Here is a 13,217-nt window from a genome sequence, read left to right on the forward strand (position 1 = left end):
ACCCAAGTCCAGCAACTTGAGTGTGAATAAAAAATTCTCAAGAAACTTACCAAACCAAGTCCAGCAACTTGATTTGAAATTGTTTTGATATATGGAATTCAGGTCGAAAAGCCGAAAACACAGTCAAAATGACGGAACCCATGTCCAGCAACTTGAGATTAATTGAGAAATTGCCAAGAAATTTACCAAACCAAGTCCAGCAACTTGATTTGAAAATGTTTTGATATATGGAATTCATGTCGAAAAGCCGAAAACAAAGTCAAAATGACGGAACCCAAGTCCAGCAACTTGAGTGTGAATGAGAAATTGTCAAGAAATTTACCAAACCAAGTCCAGCAACTTGATTTGAAAATGCTTTGACATATGGAATTCATGTCGAAAAGCCGAAAACAGAGTTGAAATGACGGAACCGAAGTCCAGCAACTTGAGTGTGAATGAGAAACTGTCAAGAAAATTACCAAACCAAGTCCAGCAACTTGATTTGAAAATGTTTTGACATATGGAATTCATGTCGAAAAGCCCAAAACAGAGTTGAAATGACGGAACTCAAGTCCAGCAACTTGAGTGTGAATGAGAAATTGTCAAGAAATTTATAAAACTAAGTCCAGCAACTTGATTTGAAAATGTTTTGACATATGGAATTCATGTCGAAAAGCCGAAAACAGAGTTGAAATGACGGAACCCAAGTCCAGCAACTTGAGTGTGAATGAGAAATTGTCAAGAAATTTACCAAACCAAGTCCAGCAACTTGATTTGAAAATGTTTTGACATATGGAATTCATGTCGAAAAGCCAAAAACACAGTCAAAATGACGGAACCCAAGTCCAGCAACTTGAGTGTGAATGAAAAGTTCAAGAAATTTACCAAACCAAGTCCAGCAACTTGATTTGAAAATGTTTTGATATGTGGAATTCATGTCGAAAAGCCGAAAACAGAGTTGAAATGACGGAACCCAAGTCCAGCAACTTGAGTGTGAATGAAAAATTGTCAAGAAATTTACCAAACCAAGTCCAGCAACTTGATTTGAAAATATTTTGATATATGGAATTCATGTCGAAAAGCCGAAAACAAAGTCAAAATGACGGAACCCAAGTCCAGCAATTTGAGTGTAATTGAGAAATTGTCAAGAAATTTACCAAACCAAGTCCAGCAACTTGATTTGAATTGTTTTGATATATGGAATTCAGGTCGAAAAGCCGAAAACACAGTTAAAATGACGGAACCCAAGTCCAGCAACTTGAGTGTGAATGAAAAGTTCAAGAAATTTACCAAACCAAGTCCAGCAACTTGATTTGAAAATGTTTTGATATATGGAATTCATGTCGAAAAGCCGAAAACAAAGTCAAAATGACGGAACCCAAGTCCAGCAATTTGAGTGTAATTGAGAAATTGTCAAGAAATTTACCAAACCATGTCCAGCAACTTGATTTGAAAATGTTTTGACATATGGAATTCATGTCGAAAAGCCAAAAACACAGTCAAAATGACGGAACCCAAGTCCAGCAACTTGAGTGTGAATGAAAAGTTCAAGAAATTTACCAAACCAAGTCCAGCAACTTGATTTGAAAATGTTTTGATATATGGAATTCATGTCGAAAAGCCGAAAACAGAGTTGAAATTACGGAACCCAAGTCCAGCAACTTGAGTGTGAATGAAAAATTGTCAAGAAATTTACCAAACCAAGTCCAGCAACTTGATTTGAAAATATTTTGATATATGGAATTCATGTCGAAAAGCCGAAAACAAAGTCAAAATGACGGAACCCAAGTCCAGCAATTTGAGTGTAATTGAGAAATTGTCAAGAAATTTACCAAACCAAGTCCAGCAACTTGATTTGAATTGTTTTGATATATGGAATTCAGGTCGAAAAGCCGAAAACACAGTTAAAATGACGGAACCCAAGTCCAGCAACTTGAGTGTGAATGAAAAATTCTCAAGAAATTTACCAAACCAAGTCCAGCAATTTGTTTGAAAATGTTTTGATATATGGAATTCATGTCGAAAAGCCGAAAACACAGTCAAAATGACGGAACCCAAGTCCAGCAACTTGAGTGTGAATGAAAAATTCAAGAAATTTACCAAACCAAGTCCAGCAACTTGATTTGAAAATGTTTTGGTATATGGAATTCATGTCGAAAAGCCGAAAACACAGTTAAAATGACGGAACCCATGTCCAGCAACTTGAGTGTAATTGAGAAATTGTCAAGAAATTTACGAAACCAAGTCCAGCAAGTTGATTTGAAATTGTTTTGATATATAGAATTCAGGTCGAAAAGCCGAAAACACAGTTAAAATGACGGAACCCATGTCCAGCAACTTGAGTGTAATTGAGAAATTGTCAAGAAATTTACCAAACCAAGTCCAGCAATTTGATTTGAAAATGTTTTGATATATGGAATTCATGTCGAAAAGCCGAAAACACAGTCAAAATGACGGAACCCAAGTCCAGCAACTTGAGTGTGAATGAAAAGTTCAAGAAATTTACCAAACCAAGTCCAGCAACTTGATTTGAAAATGTTTTGATATATGGAATTCATGTCGAAAAGCCGAAAACAGAGTTGAAATTACGGAACCCAAGTCCAGCAACTTGAGTGTGAATGAAAAATTGTCAAGAAATTTACCAAACCAAGTCCAGCAACTTGATTTGAAAATATTTTGATATATGGAATTCATGTCGAAAAGCCGAAAACAAAGTCAAAATGACGGAACCCAAGTCCAGCAATTTGAGTGTAATTGAGAAATTGTCAAGAAATTTACAAAACCAAGTCCAGCAACTTGATTTGAATTGTTTTGATATATGGAATTCAGGTCGAAAAGCCGAAAACACAGTTAAAATGACGGAACCCATGTCCAGCAACTTGAGTGTGAATGAAAAATTCTCAAGAAATTTACCAAACCAAGTCCAGAAATTTGATTTGAAAATGTTTTGATATATGGAATTCATGTCGAAAAGCCGAAAACACAGTCAAAATGACGGAACCCAAGTCCAGCAACTTGAGTGTGAATGAAAAATTCAAGAAATTTACCAAACCAAGTCCAGCAACTTGATTTGAAAATGTTTTGGTATATGGAATTCATGTCGAAAAGCCGAAAACAGAGTTGAAATGACGGAACCCAAGTCCAGCAACTTGAGTGTGAATGAAAAATTGTCAAGAAATTTACCAAACCAAGTCCAGCAACTTGATTTGAAATTATTTTGATACATGGAATTCATGTTGAAAAGCCAAAACCAAAGTCAAAATGACGGAACCCAAGTCCAGCAACTAGAGTGTGAATAACAAATTCTCAAGAAAATTACCAAAATAAGTCCAGCAACTTGATTTGAAAATGTTTTGATATATTGAATTCAGGTCGAAAAGCCGAAAACAGAGTTGAAATGACGAAACCCAAGTCCAGCAACTTGAGTGTGAATGAGAAATTGTCAAGAAATTTACCAGACCAAGTCCAGCAACTTGATTTGAAAATGTTTTGATACATAGAATTCATGTCGAAAAGCCGAAAACAAAGTCAAAATGACGGAACCCAAGTCCAGCAACTAGAGTGTGAATAACAAATTCTCAAGAAACTTACCAAACCAAGTCCAGCAACTTGATTTGAAAATGTTTTGATTTTTGGAATTCAGGTCAAAAAGCCGAAAACAAGAATTGTTTTTTAAATTCATTGTTGAGATGAATCTTGAACAGAACACGATGATGAATTTTCAAGTAACAGTTTCATGACGTACAAGAAAACTTAAACAGCAGCATCTTTCACTGACAGAAACCAACAAATTAAGATCATTTTGTATTGTAACAAAATTGTTTATGAACTGAAATGTTTAGTTTTAGTCGTTCATGTTGAACAAAACTTGATCTCAAATCGCAACACGCTCCCTATCGTTCAGTTAGAACTGCTAGTTTGCGAGTTTTCAAATTCGTCCCTGTCAGACGAATTGTTTTCATTACCTCTAACAGTAAGAACTTTTCCATCGGCACTGCGGCGTTCATTGGACCTAATTTCGTTGCCCTTGTTGTTGACGCTGATTTTGGCAAGCTCGTACGCCGCAACCCATTTTTGCTCGAACTTCAGCGCAAAGAGATCTGAACAAAGAAAACATTGTTTTCGTCTAGCCAACGATGTTTTGTCAATCAAAATTCTGAACAGCTTAGCTTTCTTAATGACACAACATTTGCGACAACGTTTTATATAAATGAGAAAAAACTTGAAACCTTTGAAAAAAGCCCTTCTGACAGGACTCAAGGCGGTACGTGGCTCGTTACCACTTTTGTATTTCCCCTTTGGAGATAACATGTGGTTTTTAAGCTCTTCCTCAGTCCACAACAACTTCGACGCATTTCGTCCAATAATCTGTGCCGTCATTCCATCGACAAGTGCAAGGTCCGCCCCTTTTCCCGGTCCATGGGGAATAGGAAGAATACACTCGTTATCCTTGCCCACAGTCTTTGGTGTTGGCAGAAACGCCCCTAACTTCCCAACTTCTGCGGTCTAAATGCAAATGAAAACCGTGGGAAGCCCTGTCATTAAATCCCAAGTTTTTTGAAAAAAAAACAAGCTGTAGTTTTGTATTTTGTATGAAATTTTGGAAACAAAACAAACAAAAGCTAACCAACTGCTTGAGAGCGTTAGCTGACAATTGAATTTCACGGTAATTTCTATTAGCAAGCGACTTAATTTCTGGCTTAAGTTCCTGCATACAGTTCACTATCATCGACGCAGCCTCTGTAATCTTCTCTGCTGCTTCTCTCATTGCATTTGCAGCCAGCATCTCTTCTCGTCTTTTTTTCTCTCAGGTACCTCTTCTGGATGAACAACTTTGCCTCGCTTTAGCTTTTTGTTGGCTGGCGTTGAACTCTACTTCGGATGGTTTAAGTCTTGACCACCTCCTTGCGATTGCGTGGCAGTTTCCAAAGAACAGAATTCTTTTGGGTTCCCAATATTGTCATCGTCATTAAAGACTATCTCGTCAACATTTTCTACTTGCTCAAGGTAGTCGGAAACATCTTCAGGGGGAAGAGATAAGTAAGGCTCTTGTTCGACATTTAAATGTGCGTTCTCTTCGCTTGGTTGCTGAGTTTCATAATCAAACGCAGTACTTTGCTGTGATGAAGTTACGAGCTTTAATTTTCTTTTAGCGCTTTCAGGTTGGAGGTCTTCGTTAAGGAGTATTTGCTCGACATCATCGTAGACAGTAATCTCTGGATCGGTTCTTTGAACCATAGGCTGAAAACTTTTGTTTCCATTGGCCTCAGTAACTTGAATGCGCGCATTTGCGGCTTCTTTTTCGCAAAAAGATTTGTGTCCGATAGCCAACACTGACCCCCTCCAGTAAAATGAATCGGTTCGCGGGTTCTTGTGCGAGTACTTGACATCGACGAAACTCCCCTTCTAAAAAGTGCAGAAAAATCAAAGTATAAATTTCTTTTGCTTTCTGTTAGAACGAAACATACTATTGAAATCTTTTCAACTGTTAAAAAATTAACTCTTACTTTGACGTAGAGACGACTTGTAAGGTCAAGTTTCACGCAACCATGCCGACTCCGGACGGTTTGGCAATTAGAGTCTTCGAAGAAAATTATTCAGTAACGATTTTTCAGTTGTTCTTTGGCAATCTGTTCAGCTCTGAGTTTTGTTTGTTTGCTATTCGCATCCATCGCTCTGCTTCTGCGATCCGGCAGTTTTTTGGAAGGTTGCTGAAAAGCGACCAAGTTAACCTCAAAATGAAAAATGGTAACAAAAAATCTGATATGGCAAATCCACTGGCGAAAAATGAAAATTTAATTAACAAATAACTAGGCCTAGAATGAGCTGTGAATGGATTGGGAAAACCATTTAGCAAAAAAATCCGATCCAAAAAAATTGAAAAAAAAACAGTAAACATCAGAGTGAAATTGCCGCATGTGATCAAACATAGCCGGCAGATTGCCGGAATAGCTGAGAAACATTAGGGACCTTTACTGTACATATGAGTTCCTTTGACCTTAAACAAACTCAAATTAAGCTTAAGTTTTAAAGTGCAAAAGTAATTTTATTGAGTGAGGTAAGTCACGTATGATCAAAATCTAATCACGCAAATAACCGAAAAACTTTTGGTAAAGCGAGTGAAAAATGACGTCACGCGCGCAAATGCCGTTAGTGAGAGGAAAAAATCATTCAGAAAATTTGACTTTTTCAGCTTTGCGGTGTGAACAAATGTAAAACGAAAAAAGAGCGTCAGACGACGAAACAAAAAAAAACCAAGAGCACCGCAATATAGTTTTGCTCAGCTTACAGCTTCGCAGCTATAAAAAACCACTACCGAGAAACCGAATTTTTGTCCAAACACCCTTTTCTCGATCTATTTTAAAATGCGATTGAAAAAAATTCACGTCGCAAGACCACTCGATTTTTTGCTCCAGGTCTTGTTTGGGTGTGACCAAAATCTCAACTCCAATTTGACTTCATAATTCATGAAAATATGTGAACAGATCTTTAATAAAAGAGCGCCCCAATACAAATTAGGTGAAAAGTTAGGAGCGCAATAATAGCTGCCTGGAATTGCTGATTGGGGGGCTTTAAGTTATCTGACCACTAAACGGGGGGGGGGCTATAATGGAAAGCCTTGGAGTTGTGCCAAGTCTCGGCAAAACATGGATAACACAAGCAAGATAACTTCTATGCACATTTTGTGCATCAAATTACTCTTGGTAAGATTCCCTTTTTAGCAACACTTGCTGATAAGGAAACCTTAGAAATTCTCGAGCACGTGCTGATTTTATAAAAACGTTGACACACGTTTTCGTTGTTCTGCAATTGCACCTCATCATAACTATAAACATTTGCAGGTTGCGGTTCGTTGATTGGAAATGTGTCTGTGTTTGTCAGGGTTTGTGCCCATGCATTAGGAAGAACAATCGTCACGTTTCGTTGAGACATGGTAGTTGATTCGGTCAGTAATCTGTTTCAAACTGTATATCTCTGAAAAACATTACTCATTATAGCTAAATTGAAAGGTTCTTAGGAACGTTGGGAACCATCGAAAAAGTTATTTTCATAGGGAAGGAGGAGATTGGTGGAGTCGTGAATACGTTGGCACTTGGATGCATGTGATTTATAACGAGTCTGGCTCGATGTGGATCAACTGAAACCTCTGTGAGAGGATTGAACGAAACATCAGAAAGTATAAATTACTTCGGCTGGACCGGTTCTAAGCAGGAAGAGAATCCAAAATGGGTTGTTTCCCAAAGTACGACACTACCCCTCTCCTCATTTTACCAAACCAACCTTGCAAATATATATATCACAATATGTTTATTGTGGGGGAGGGGGTGCTTGTTGATCCACGTCCATCAAATTCCTTTCAGTAGACTATGCCCTGTTCCGCTTATTGTTCGAGTAATAGTGTGACAAAATGGTACCAAACGGTAACTATTAGTACATAACAAGGTCAGTTCAAAAGTTTAATTTCATTTTGAACCTTGTAAAAACCATTGAGCGGTCTTCCGACTTTCGTCACTCTCGAAACTTTCCCGTTGGGCGGTGGGGTGGGATTTCCCATATTAAACACGTGAATAATGGTCACCAGTTAATATGCTTATGATAAGATGCTTATGATAATATGCTTATGATGCGTTGTAAGGCCAATAGGATCGGGGCTATAATGGGAAGGCGAGGACTCGGAAAGTTTTTGGAGTAGATATAACTTTAAAACAATCAGATTAATGCTATTAAACTTCGGACTGAAACCAAACACAACGTGAAATTAGATTAGTTTTCTGAATTCTTCAACTGTCACTCTACCTCCGTCATCCGCTCTCCGTCGTTCATCTCTGAAGCGGATCGAACTGAGTTGGATCTCCGGCTTTTTGGTTCCCTGAAGCGGCTCGCAGATGTTTTAGAGCTGGTCGCGATAATGGCGAACTGGTTGGCGATGTGAGGAGCATTTGAAAAACGATGAGATACAGCGGTAAGATTGTGAATGTTGATTATATCGACGAACTTCCAGATGCCAGAGTTGGAATGCACTGGCGAGAAAATATAAAGGAAAAGAAGAAGAACACTCACGGGTTATTGTACAAGGCACGAGGATTAGATTCAGGTTTAATAAATTTAAATCAACAATTGGACACAGAATGGTCGCCCCGTTTCTGTCGATTCGACCAAGCAACAGACTACGGATTTCGTCAAGGTTGTCAGTTCCCTGAATTCCGAGGCTTTACTCCAGACAGATTTAGCTAAAGTAGAGATCTGCTCGATTGTCGTCTACTGTGAAGTGATCCAAGTAAGAGTAAGTATCTGCAGTAACACAGACGAAGTAATAAACAAAGTAAGAAATAAAGTAAACAAAGTACAAAAGAAGTAACAATAAATAAACAACTAAAACAAGGTATAACAGACATAACTACATCGCCCAGAAACTGCTTACATCCGACCCTTTCTCAAATGACATTTCAACTGTGTTCCTTATGCTGTTGCAACTTGATGTATCTGATGACTCAATAACTGGTCTCACCTTAAGGCTACTAGATTCCGACGACATTTCAACTACATCCTTGTTGATTCTGGTAACGTGCCTTTTGATGTTGTAGGGGTACATTGAAGTGAAGTTACAGAACTTACATTTATGCTTATGCGCGCTCTCTTCATGGATTCTTCTCATGTGCCGGTCCGTCATGTACTTAGCATTCGACTCATAGTCGCAGTAGTCACATAAAAACACTTTCTGCACCGTCCTCACATTTCTATTTCTGGCCACCCTCTTTCTTTTCCTGTTCACCTTTTCTGATGGTACTACACTTATCACATCAACTGGCCCATGGCAATCTTTGGTTTTGATATCAACAATCTCGAGCAACAAATCTGCTCCACACGAAATAATTGTTTCGTGGAAACAGAAATCGAACTTAATATCACAGGCCATTACAGTAACAAATCAAACAATCAGCAACAAAATCAGCAACAATCAAATCTGAAATACACAACATATGAGTCTACCATTGAGTCTACTATTCAGACACTGGAAACGATAAACGGAAACACACTGATGAACACTGGGATTGACACTCCACGGGCGAAGCCCGATGCTTGCACTACTACTTCTAGTTCTACACAACTAATTCTGACTCGCACAACGACCTCCGACCTCCGCCTCCGCCTCCGACCTCCGCCTCCGACCTTCAGTACCGACCTCCGCTACCGACCTCCACCGACCTCCGCTACCGACCTCCACCGACCTCCGCTACCGACCTCCACTGACCTCCGCCTCCGACCTCCACTGACCTCCGCTACCGGCAAATGTTTTTTGGTATTACGAGAGCACATAGAGACCATTTTTACACCGCCGACCTCCATTACCGACCTCCGCCTCCGACCTCCGCTACCGACCTCCGCCTCCGACCTCCGCCTCCGACCTCCGCCTCCGACCTCCGCCTCCGACCTCCACCTCCGACCTCCGCTACCGACCTCCGCTACCGACCTCCGCTACCGACTTCCACTACCGACCTCCGCTACCGACTTCCACTACCGACCTCCGCTACCGACCTCCGCTACCGACCTCCGCTACCGACCTCCGCCTCCGACCTCCGACCTCCGCCTCCGACCTCCGCCTCCGGCCTCCGCTACCGGCCTCCGCTACCGACCTCCGCTACCGACTTCCACTACCGACCTCCGCTGTCGACTTCAACTACCAACCTCCGCTACCGACCTCCGCTACCGACCTCCACTACCGACCTCCGCCTCCGACCTCCGACCTCCGACCTCCGCCTCCGACCTCCGCTACCGACCTCCGCCGACTTCCACCGATGCACCAATATATGGTTTAGATATGAACGCACCAATATATGGTTTAGTTAGAGCTAGAATGGCTGTTCAGGGTATCGCCATCTTAAAAATTTAAAGCATGAGATCAGTTATTCGAAATTTTCAAAATTTGCTATGTTTTGTCTATGAACATTATGAAAGACTCAAAACATCATGTTCATCCTACTTTCAGAAAAAAAGCTTTCTGGATTTATACTGCACATACTTGTTAACAAAGTACCCTTAGATTACTCTGATTCAGTACTGAGACGTCGATATACTATTGCGATGTACTGATTCAGTAATGAAAGTCTATGACACACAGGTCCGGGGTAATAAAGATCTCAATTATTAATTATTTTGCGTTATTGTTGCCTGGACTCTTTCATGTGGCAGTTAGCATTAAATGGAGTTCTGATCTGCATTGACAACGAATGACTGCTTCATGCACTTATTGTTTTGCGATTCGAACAACTTGGCCATGAATAATCTGACGTTTTAAGTGATCTCTATTAACGTATGGCAACTTTGAGCGCCACAGGTAGCGGAGGCGTTAACGTTGCGAATGTTGAGAAGATAACGACCTCTCTTGGATCTGAGGACATTGTGTGTCTGCAGTCGGGATCCATGACCCGGTTAGGAGTAGTAACTCGGGCATTTGAAGACGAGAGCAGCTCCTCTGAAGTGGGAGACAGCAAACGAGTTGAAAAGAGGCACTCAGAGCATCTACAGAGGTCATACTGACATCGAAAAAAAACTGTAAGAACAGAACAATTATTTTTTGCAGTAAAAAAATTACAGTTTAGACGGCGAACTCCAACCACAAATTTTCCTAACTTTTCAATCAAATATATTGGGTTACAAAAAGTTAACGGTATCAGATCAAAAATTAAGAATTCCGTAATTTTCAACACGGAAATCTTAAAATAAAAATTGCGCGATTTTCAACAAGGAAATCTTAAGAATTCCGTGATTTTCAACACGGAAATCTTAAATTCGGAATTCCTCGATTTTCAACACGGAAATCTTAAGAATTCCGCTACTTAGATAACCGGTCACCATCAAACCCCTCAAAATTTTTGTGACGAAAAAAGATCAGTTTTTAAAATTTTCGGCCGATAAAACTGTCCAGTTTAGTGGATTACCGTTCTGTATTCAAGGAATTGCAAAAAATTGACCAAAAATAGAGAAAAATGGGACAAAAGCATAAATTTTTGACCGAGTTGTCAAAAATCATTTTTCCCAACAACTAGAAGGTTCGTCAATTGAGTGAAACTCTATAAGCGCAAAAGTTGTGAACATTTTCACAACCTCTGGCCTACAAAAATTTATTGAGTTCCCATAATTTTTCTCGTCGCTCGTTTATGTACCTTTTGGTCCGCGTCCTTTTTGCCCTTTAACTTTTCAATACTCCGTGTTCCGTTTTTTCATTAACGTCGCTCTGCCAAAACTTCGCCTTTCGTTTTCTTCCGCAACTTTTCCGGATTTTGATGTAGTATGTCATATGTGATGAAGTATGTTGTCGCTTTTGCCGTAGTATGTTGAGTATGCTAGTATGCTGGTTTGTTCTTTAGTTCTTATAGCTTTCTAGGGTGTGACTAAAGCTTATTCTCGAGTTACAGCTGGATTCTTCTTTGATTTTTCAACTTTACTAATTTACTAGCCATCCTGTTGTAGTATATTGCTTTTGCTGCTGTATTTTTGTGTGTACCTGTAGGATTGCTAGTTGGTTTGGTCTTGTAGCCTTCTAGGGTGTGACTTAAGTTTATTCTCGAGTAAAGGCTGGACTTTTCTTGACGTTTCCAGTTGTCATAGCCTACAAATACACTTCTGTAGTTTATTTATTTTATGTGTAACTTGTTTAAAATTGTTATTATAATGATTTGTTGTGTTGTTTTGGATACTGCTGGGGTGTGAATTAAATTTATTCTGGGGTTACGGCTAGTAAATTCTTTGACGTTTTCATCCTTTTAGTGTACTACTGCATTGCGGTAAATTAATTTGTCATTATATTAAGCATCATAATGAACTATGCTAGATTGTCTTGCAGTAGCTTCTCTCCTTCTTCCTAGGGTGTGACTTAAATTTGTTCTGGAGTTACGGCTAGGTTGTTTGGTTGAGTTTTTTTTTCCGTGGTCTGCTAACATAGTTCTTTCCGAACCTCATTTCCCGCCTGTTCGTTCCCCACTGTACCGTTTCGTTGCGTTGCGAGTTTTTCGCTCGACTTCCCGTACGTCCCTTTTCCGTTCCATCGCGCACTGCTCTCTCGGCTTCTCGTCTGTCCCGTTTCCGTGGCGTCGCGCGTTACTCGCTCGACTTCCCGTCCATCATATTTTCGTTTCATCGCGCGTTGCTCGCTCGACTTCCCATGTGTCCTTTGTTTCCCTCTGCGTTGAGCGCATAGCGTTCAGCGCTCTACTTCTGTTTTTGTCGGGCACTGTGTGCTGGACGACGTTTTCTGCTCTTTGGGTGGTTTGTTTTACAGACCGTCTACAGTGTGCTTTGTTTGGTTTGCCTTGCGTTTGTTTTGTTTTGCGTGGATTTGGTTTGTTTGGAGTTTTCATATAATAGATATTCGTGTGCAGTGGTAGTTTTGCTGGTTCTTGGAAATTTTAACATCCTGGTGTCTATTAGTCTTAATCAAAAAGTCAAAAAATTGTACGCTGCCAGGTCAAAGCGTGAAGCTGAATTGCATGCTATTACATGAAGATATCTTTGATTGTATAAATAGTCAAAGTAGGCGAGTGAAAATTGAACGCCTAGTAACAAAGTGCAACGAAACATTTATGACTGTTGTAGACAAAAATGAGGACCTGTTTGCATTTGCTGGAAAAACGGAGGATCCAAGTGCACTTGTTCCTTCATTAGAGTCTTACTTGGAGGCAATGACAACTAAAAACGACAAGAAACTCACTTCAGCACGAAACTACATCAACTCTGCTGATGATAAAGTGAGCGAGTTTCAGGAACCGATGGTTTCCATTCGTTCTATATTTCCCTCACTGATGACCTCGTCAAAAACATCCAGTCAGCGTTAACATGATTACGTAATTGCTAAAAAGAAGCGCGAAAAAATTGAAAAACAGAATGAGGCAGACATTTGCCACACTAAACAGAAAAAGCAAATGGAATTAGATGAACTGGAGGAAAACAACAAGAAACGGTCGGCAGAGGCAACTCTGCAAGAATTTGAATTGCTGGACGCTGTTTCCAAAGGTAGCCATTCTGACACAACTGCAAGTGCTAGGAGCTCAATGAGATGTGAAAAAGATGTACAGGACCGGATTAACGCCTCACTTGCTTTAAGTTTTAACAAAGATGATAAAACTGGTGAACGAGAGGTTACGATAGACCCTCCAGAATGCCCTAGCCACAACAACGGCGAAGCAGTGGAAGATCAAAACACTGACATTTCAAGGCATTCTATCCCAGAGAAAATTGTC

This window comes from Convolutriloba macropyga, chromosome 2, assembly GCF_964194025.1.
Source record: "Convolutriloba macropyga chromosome 2, txConMacr16.3, whole genome shotgun sequence".
NCBI classification, from domain to species: Eukaryota; Metazoa; Xenacoelomorpha; order Acoela; family Convolutidae; genus Convolutriloba; species Convolutriloba macropyga.